Source organism: Branchiostoma belcheri, unplaced genomic scaffold (assembly GCF_001625305.1).
Source record: "Branchiostoma belcheri isolate BF01 breed outbred unplaced genomic scaffold, Haploidv18h27 scaffold29, whole genome shotgun sequence".
Classification (NCBI taxonomy): domain Eukaryota; kingdom Metazoa; phylum Chordata; class Leptocardii; order Amphioxiformes; family Branchiostomatidae; genus Branchiostoma; species Branchiostoma belcheri.
The window spans coordinates 2,427,435-2,436,916 of NW_017803898.1; the positions used below are offsets into that span (position 1 = coordinate 2,427,435).

Below are 9,482 nucleotides of genomic sequence, written 5' to 3' on the forward strand. Positions count from 1 at the left end.
CTATTTGTTAGGAAGCGAGTATGGGAGCCCCGGAATACAAATAGAATGGCACTCCATGAATCCAATAAGATGGCTATTTACTGTCATTACTACACGCATTTCTTTAGTCTAATTTTGAATAGTTGTTACAGGTTTGACTCTTTAACCTAGTAAGCTTAATGTGGGAGCGCAATTGTACGTATTTTGGGTTCTATTATAATTGTTTTCTCTCCTCGACAACAGCAGCACAGTATAAGAGGCAGTTTATAACTTTTATTGTAAGAAATGGTTTCCACGTATGTTTGATACAAATGTTGCAAGAATCTGTCCATTAAATTGCTACATACTGACAACCAATACTTTCTTACAATCTGGAATAAAGCTATGGATAAAAAATCGGATACTTGTTATACTAGTGTCATAGAAAAATAATTAAAACATATCGACATTGCATTCAAAGTCGGAGCACATATATGTCAAATGGCAGACATTGTTCTTGTATTCCTTTTGTATTTCTTTATAGTAACGATGATTAAGTAGTTATACAATTCACAATTAATGCGTGTATCAGAAATATTCTGACATTTCTTTTAAGAGATATTCTGATATTTCTTTCTTTTCCGTTCAGTCTGTTTATCCTTTTAAGGTATACAGCATATATTTCCACCTTTAATATTCATTTATAGAGTGTCAACTTAAAAACTCACTCTTCCACATAGAATATAAAATATAAAAAAGGTATATGAAAAATCGCCTATTGAGGCAAAAAAATCTAATACTATGTCTTAAACTTGCTATGTCTTACACTTGTTGTATTTCGACTAATGTTTACATATTATAATAGACTGAAAACTAATGTTTAGTCTAAATGCTGGATACAGTACATTAATTAGGGATTGGTAGTAACTACAAGTAATATAAATGGTACATGTACAAATTGTAGTTTTTTTTTGGCTAAAAACCTTTTTTTCGTGTGGGTACATATAAAATCCTGAGTTACATATGTACTAGTACAAGTATGAATATGTGAGGGCAAATTTATGTAGAATGTATTAATGTGAAACACTTGTTTTGCCCTCTCTTCCACATTGTGGTAAATAGTCTTATACAAGCAACTAAAGAAATATTCACAATGTTTCTATGCTATAGTATATCAATTCTTCCTTTTTTGTTTAGTTAATACGGAATCTTTATGTTTGTGACCAAGCATTGCATACATGAGAATGGGCGATAGGGGGCGATTTTTCACTAGTTGTCGTAACCGTAGACTTGGCCCTGGTCGTTCTCGTACCCATACACATCCGGTTCTGGTTCCGGTTGTCTTCTGACAACCCGTGAAGAAAAGGGCAACAGAACGTTTGTTATCACACAAACATTGCTGGTACTTTCTGTAATGGATTAGGATTACACGAAATGTGGTTTACCAGTTATGCAAAACAAACAAACACACAAACAAATAATACTGTTAATCTTGTAGTTTTATCTAATACATACAGAATGTACACAAACTACACTGTAAAACATAATTGAGACCGGGTTGAAGTTGATAGAGAATGGAAAATGGAAAGAGGCAAAGAAAGAAATTTTGAAAGAGCAAGAGAGTAGGGAAGGAAGCAATCATATGATAGATAGGGAGTCAATGAGACAGGGAGAGAGAAAAAAGGAGAAACAGAAAGAGATCGAGAGACAGAGGGAGACAGAGAAAGAAAGAGACAGAGAGAAAGACAGAGACAGAGAGACAGAGACCTAGATAGAGACAGAAAGATAGAGATAGAGAGATCGCGAGACAGAGAGAAACCTAGATAGAGAGACAGAGAGAGAGAGACACACAGAGAGACAGAGGGAGAGATGATAGAGGCCAATATATAGAGATACAGACAGAGAGAGAGAGAGTTGAGAGAGTAACAGATTATACAGAGAGACAAAGACAGACAGCGAGAGAAAGAGAGACATTCACGATAAACGCACTCTTTTTTTTCAATGACTACTTACGTGGCGGTCTCTGTACTCTCCTGGCGGAGTCCGGCCGGGGCCCGGACGGGGGCGGCGGCGGGCCTCTTCTGGTCTTCTTCTTCCCTCTGGCGGACTGGGGCTGTGCTGGGGGTTTCGGAGACGGTATCGGGGGCAGAGAAGGCTGTGTAGGGGGAATTTCTGTCTCCGCATAGAACATGTCCTCCTCAGGGGGCGGCGGTGGGGGGAGATCCGGTAGATCTTCCGGGGGTTGAGGAGGGGGGAGAGAGGGCATACTGTCGATGGACCGGAGCGGTTCCTCCTCATCATCCGGAGGTGGAGGAGGGAATCCGGATTCCGTTGCGTCCGGATGATGCTGCGTCGTGTAGTCGTAGTACACGGGCAAGTCCTGGTGTTCAGGTTGCGGGAAGTTCTGATTCTCATATATCGGTAGGTCGTCTTGTACTTGTTGTGCTGCATTTAAATTTGGGTTGTAATTTTGGTAGACAGGTTCATCGGCGGCCGCGAATCCGGATTGGTCGGTGGAAACCGGATAGTGTTCTCCGGAAACAGGATACTGTTCTGTTGAAACCGGATACTGTTCTCCTGAAACCTGATCCGTTTCGTTCCCGTAGACCGGATACTGTTCTCCGGGAACCGGATACTGTCCTGTTGAAACCGGATACTGTTCTCCGGAAACCTGATCCGGCTCGTTCCCGTAGACCGGATACTGTTCTCCGGAAACCGGATACTGTTCTCCGGAAACCTGATCCGGATCGTTCCCGTAGACCGGGCCGTCGTCATGGTAACCGTAGTTGGTCGCGCCCTGGTGCCGGTTCAATTCTTCCGGAGGCGGCTGATCGTAGATGTCGTCATTCGTCGATTCCGGATTGTTGAACTGATCCGGTTGTGGCTCGACGTATACGGATTCCGGATTGACGTCATCGTACGTGTCGTCTGGTTGGTGGGACGGGTTGGCCAATCCAGAGGGGTCTGTGTACTCCTCATTTGCATACGGTCCCTCCTGATTCAACTATGATGCAAATAAATAAAGTTCAATCAATGTTATGTTGGTTGGTTGGTTGGTTAATTGGTTGGTTAATTGGTCGTTGGTTGGTTGGTTGGTTGGTTTGTTGGTGAATGAATGAGATGAATGAATTGGATTCAGTAAAGAGAAAATTGAATAAAGAGAAAAGAAACATAATACCTTACCTCTCTCACACTGTTTGGTCCAGGAACATAGCTGTTTCTTTTCTGTAAAGAAAAACAAAACAAAATATTGTATAAACAATCATTGGGTGCAAAGTAAATACACTAGAAGAGGTGTTGACCATAAAACAATTACAGCAAAGATAACAAAATATTCTTACCCTTTTCTTGGATCTTTTCTTCTTTCTCATCTGTCGTCATGGAAAAGAAAGAAGAAAAAACACGTTATTATTTGCCCTATTATTTGCCCATTCCTGTGGTTTAGCAGCATTTTCTATTTTTGGAATTTTTTTTATTAACCCGCACGCACTAGTTTGGGGGTCTTTAGAGGATGTCATCCATAAAATGAAGTCGGTGTGGCCTTGGTAAAATTTAAAAAAAATAAAAAGTTAAAGAAAAGACGATGGTCTCACCTCAATGTTTTCCTCCCCTCCGTCGGACTCCCCCCGTGGTCTCGCGGATCCCCTTCTTCTGACACAGCAGAACACCGTTGCGATACCAACAACCATTATTACAATGCCGCCGCCTGTACCTATCAGTCCATAGTGAAGTGCCGTTAACGTCGGTGGTTCATTTTTCAACGGCATACGACACTTTACACTATCACCATCGTGATAGCATCCATACTTCGGATCGCAATTCGTCGGACAGCATTGCCCACTCCCGTCGCCATAGCAACCGTTTTTACAGTTGCCATGGCAACAGTCGCTAGGTGAGCTACCGTAACACCCCTTCTCTACGCATTCTGCGTGGCAGCATATTTTAGAACTGAGGAAAGGCAGTTTTAAGTCTCCTGGGCATGGTTGATCTGACACACATTCTAGTGTGATGGAGTAGTTTGGATGCGGTTTTTCTGATGCGGCGGCCGTCGGACTAGCGTTTGGATGCGTTGACGATGACGTCATAGTAGTAGTGACGTCATCAGGAGAACGTGACGTATGCGATGACGCAATAGCAGTTGTGACGTCAGTGGATCGTGACGTAAACATATACGTCCTTGTCAAATGAGTGGTCATCATACGAGTCGTTGTTTGGGTCGTCGTTGTTTCAGTCGTTGTCTGCATTTGCGCACTTGTTCCGGTAGGTGTCGTTGTTTCGCTGTCGTAAACAACGTGTTGCACAATAAAGCTAGTAGAATCTAGATCACATTTTGTGCAGTCCATAGTCCCAGGGCCAGAACAGGTCTCACAACTGTCATGACAAGGTTCGCAAATTCCCGAATCGCTTTGATTTTCCATTTTACAGTATTGTTTCTCCCCTGAACATTTCAAAGTACTGTTGCAAACGTCAACACTGGAATCGGTTATAATTATGACAGTTGAGTCCACAACTACGGTACTGTACATTGTTTGCGTATCAGCATCAGTTTGCGTCGGAGTTTGTGTTGGGGAAGTTGTTCTTGTTTGAGCTGTTACGGTATTGCCGCGTACACACTGGACCTGGAAAGATAGGAGAGAAAATTCAATGAGTCCCGACTTTTCACACTATATCCATCTGCTACCAATATATTATCTTTCAAAGAAAAAGAAAAAGAACTGCGACAAATTAAAGCCCACTTCTAAGAAGACTTTAATTGAAATTTTAATTTGAATTGAACATTATTCTTTGTTTACCCACAATAGATTATGAATGTGCCGACAACAGTACAGTTCCCCATACTGTATTTGTACGCCTTGAAGCAAAACAAGTCTATTCCCTATAAGTACAGGTAGATCTAGAAAGTAAACATTCTGATCCTTTGTTTACTCAAAATAGATGAACATGCCGACATAAATTGAGTTCCACAAATTGTATTTGAACGCCTCCAAGGAAAACATTATCCTTCAAAGAAAAAACTGAAACAAAGTTCTATCCCTAAAAGTAGGTTTAGAGAGCTAAAATTCTGATTATTTTATTTGTTTACCCAAGATAGATAAACATGCTGACAAAAATTGAGTTCCACAAATTGCATTGTAAAGCCTCCAAGCAAAACATTTTCTTTCAAAGAAAAAAAGGAAAGTGAAACAAAGTTCACTTCCTACAAGATCTCGACAGCAAACATTTTGATCCTTTGTTTACCAAAAACACACCGACATGCCCACAAGAATTGAGTTCCAGACATTGTATTTGAACGCCCGCAAGCAAAACATGATTCGGCAAATAGTCGAAAACCAGTGAACCTTACTTAAGTACAGCAAGAGCACAGTACTTTTATAATAGCCCTCTCTATCTTATCAATTGACCACCTGTTTAGTATATTTTCACTTATTGATAAGTCTTTCTACAACTTGGCACCCTTTTTTGAATAATATTTCCGTAGATACTGACGAAAACAATTGTCCATGTACCATTATAAGTATTTAAGACTTTTGTTTGCGCGCACTGAGTGCTTGCTATAAAGGTCAACGTCCGGCAGGATAATAATAATACTCTCCAAGCAGTTACTACAGTGGCAAGACAGTATCCTTTGGCCAGTGGAGTGTCCATTTATAATACAGCTTCGGTAATGTCCAAGCAGATCTTTTGGTCGAGAGTACAGTTTGCCGCTCAATGTACTCTCTAACTCCCTAGGCATGTTATCTCTCTATTTGGCCAATTTCTACTTTTTCCAGCCGCCTCCCAAAGCCTGGTAGAGGCTAAGCATACCCCACCTGGTGTTTTGTGTAACGCACGATTGAGCACTGTTAACACTTGGACGAGTGACAATTCTCTGTCCAGTTGTTTCCTCCTTAGTCACAGCAAGAGGAAACCAAGATAAACAGATGTTCTTTTTACACGGAAGTAACTTAAAAATGGTGACTCAATTTTTTCTGACGATCTAAAGCTTGTCACAAGTCCTTGTAAGTCTATCCTTAAGCATTTTCTTGGCAGCTAGGATTTCAACTCAAGATAAACAGATGGTTTTTCACACGGAAGTAACTTAAAAATTCATGACTATGAGGATCTAAGCTTGCCACGACTCCCTGTCAGTCTTTCTCTCGAGATTTAAGCATTTTCTTGGCAGCAAAGGATTTCAACTCAAGATAAACAGATGGTTTCTCTACACGGAAGTAACTTAAAAATGCATGACTCAATTCTTTCAGCAGAGGATCTAAAGCTTGTCACGAGTCCTTGTATGCCTATCCCTCGAGACTTAAACATTTCCTTGTCGAAGAAATTTTTCAAATTTTGCTACAATTTTGCGACGTTGTGTGTTTTCTTGTGGTGCGACGAAATGTTCAGTCTCAACGGACAAACTTCCTTGGCATGTTTATGTCTCTATTTGGCCGATTTCAAGCCTCTACCAGGCTTCGGGAGGCGGCTGGAAATAGTAGAAGTCGACCAAATAGAGAGATAACATGCCAGGGGAGTTTGTCTGCTGGGAGAGAACAGTTTGCCGCACCAGAAATGTTCTCTCCCAGCAGACAAACTCTCCTGGCATGTTATCTCTCTATTTGGCCGATTTCTACTCTTTCCAGCCGCCTCCCGAAGCCTGGTAGAGACTAACGAATAGACACAAACATGCCTGCATCGTGTCTGTGTTTGGAGGAAACGGTTGGATGCACCCTTTCTTCTATCCGTCTGTCCTAATCACTTACTTCCCCTTTTTCTGTCTCTTTCAAAATCGTCCCCTTTCTGTAGTCTTCAGGAGCACCGTAAAAAACATCCACATAATTTGTTCCACATAATGGACTCTTTTGAGAGAAAGAATAGGACTTCCTCAAATGCTCTCCCCTTGTGGTATATGTATTGTAAACCCACTAGAATAACAACGTGAACTTGTTGTGAACTGAGGGTGCCTAGTTTTTTCCCAGGGGAGTTTGGCCACAATAAAATCCAATCAAGAGAAAATGTTAGCCTTTTGCAGGCATTCCCCTGGCCAATTATGCCCACTTTTCTGGCTGAAATCTACAATGCATGGCCCCTTGGAAAGGCCTAGTGGAGGCTATAGACCATCGGCAACAACTCGGTAACCAAGCTGTAACTGATATGTTCCGTTTACTATGGGTTGATTCTTGTCAACATGTTTTTGAGAGTGTCACAATTAAATCAATGAAGGGGGTGTGTTCTCGGGTTTCACATGTGCTAAGGTAAATGGAGGCGGGGTTCTTTGAGAGAGAGAGAGAGAGAGAGATTGAGACAGAGGAAGAGAGACAGAAAACGAGAGAGACAGACCTGGTGACCGATAGAGGGCTAGAAAGAGAGAAGGCATCACATTTAGTGAACCGTTGTGCCCCTAAAGTTTTATATTGAACTGTACCACAAAAAGAATAGCGGTAAACATTCTCAAGTCACCCTATCGGCCAAAACGTGCCCCTAGCTCAACCAGCTTTGAACAAAGTGCAATTTATTTAAACAACACAATTTGCAACCTATCTTATCAACAGCTGCAACACATATTTAGTACCCCCCTTCAAAAATACTTATGTTTATGCAACCTACACCAAATGTATCTATAGTAACACATAATACACTGGTTGTACCAAAGAAACGTTAATATATGTCGGTGAGGGTTAGACATCCAGGTAATAAGATACGCCAAAAAACAGTTACTCAAGCAACTGGATATGATTTTGGAAACGGTCAGACGTTTCAGTTAGCACCCACTACCTTTCGTCCGTGACACTAAGAGTTAATGTTTATATAGTAAAGGAAGCAGAAACATAGTTTTCAAGTTTCATTAATATGTCTATACTGCGCACTAATGTATTTACCGAACTGGCCGAAATGTTCAACGATTCAATATTTGCACATACCAGAACCCACAGGTCAAATACCGACATGTTTTTCAGGCGCACGTTAACTCACATATTTGAACTTTGAATCATTTGATTAAGATTAATAGATTTGCACAAAACAAATCACATACCAAGTACTGAGGTCATGTTGCCATGCTAGCCTCCATAGCATGCCAAAAACTGGGGGTTTGGGGGGTCTTCAGGGTCTTTGGGAGCTTTTATGTGCTATTTTCTGATTGCATATAGCATATATATAGCTGGCCTGGTTGAATTACCCCCCGTTTTTGAACTGGGCAAATCAGAAAACAGCCGAAGACCACCAAACCCCCAGTTCTATAAGCCTGCTACGGAGGCTATTGCCATCATGGGTATAAGAAAGTGTGCGAAAAAAAATTCAAAAGTTCTTGGACACTAGCCACTTCCCTAACCCTGAGAATATACATACCCCCATATCAATAAAGAAACTTAAATTAATCACAACAAATAAGAGAAATCTTAAATGTTCATAACATAATTATATTGTACACAAAAGCGTTATATATTGCAGTCGAAGTGCAGGCAAAGCTGTGTAAATGTGTCTTTGAAAAACACTCTCAAAGCACAACGTTGTGTACACGGAAATAGCAATTCATCAGGCTGTAAAAGCAGAACATGCCACAAAAGACTAATCTTTTCAACATTGACACTTGATTTACCCAATATTGATAAGATGGAACATTGTGGAATCTTTATTATGATGACCGGGAGACTAAATACACCACTAGACATTACACAAAGCCCTTAAAACCACGGTGTTAAGGTTATAATGCTTCGGAACAACAAACGAACTCAAACACGGAAGTAAAATCCTTCAAAAATTCCCTTACCGTCAAAACTGCAAGAAAGCCCACGAAAACGGTCCGAAAACTCTCCGACTTGTTTCTTGCCACCATTTTGAAGACTTGAATCTTGAGAATCTTCGTTCTATATCGCAAGTTTGGCTGTTTTAGTTTAAGAGTATCGCGTAAAAAGTACAGTATTCAGTCACACGCCTACCTAACAAATATATGCTAAGTTTCCTTGACCCACCGTCTCAAAACGAGGCGAGACCGGAATGTTCCAAACCGAACGTACAGGGGATATACGTTGCAGTTTGGATATTTATTTTGAACTGACTGTAAAATGAGGCCTTTCTTTAATTTTTCATTCTTATTATGTACTTTTTTTATATCTTCAATTTTATTTTCCTAGTGTTTTCTCTACTTAATATCTCAATTGTACACATCTAATATTTCATGCACCCTCATATTGTATGCGCAGTTGGTATCGCCCCCAAGGATTGCGACATACTGGTATATTTGAATGGGGGCGGTTTAAGCTGGTCTATAAGTGTGACAGACCGTCTCAAGGGGTTTTCCACTGCCTAAGGCGTCTTCCTCTTTTTCCTTAGACTGTCTAGTGAACTATTTGGGATATGTCTTTGCCATTTGCGTGGAAGAATTGCAAGAACTTTGTGTCCAGAAACTTAGCCAGATTTGAACTTTGTTGTCTTGAAAATAATTCTGTGTCATCATTTTTGGCTTACGTATTTGTACAATGAAACCTGTACTCTAGATGATCGTGACAATCTGGTGTTCTTAATGTTTGGGTAAATGGTATATGATAATG

At 40.7% G+C, this 9,482-nt stretch overlaps 1 protein-coding gene and 1 pseudogene across 1 annotated transcript in view; one reads left to right on the forward strand and one right to left on the reverse strand.

Moving 5' to 3' along the window:
• Positions 1 to 706, forward strand: part of LOC109472963 (testis-expressed sequence 264 protein-like) — a 3,235-nt gene extending 2,529 nt beyond the window's left edge. Inside the window, exon 5 of the mRNA XM_019772826.1 lies at positions 1 to 706. This exon is cut by the window's left edge and continues 286 nt beyond it. The gene's annotated coding sequence lies outside the window, so the exon portion shown is untranslated.
• A 521-nt stretch (positions 707 to 1,227) lies between these two features.
• On the reverse strand, positions 1,228 to 8,941 carry LOC109473107 (annotated as a pseudogene).
• Between the last annotated feature and the right edge of the window lie 541 nt (positions 8,942 to 9,482).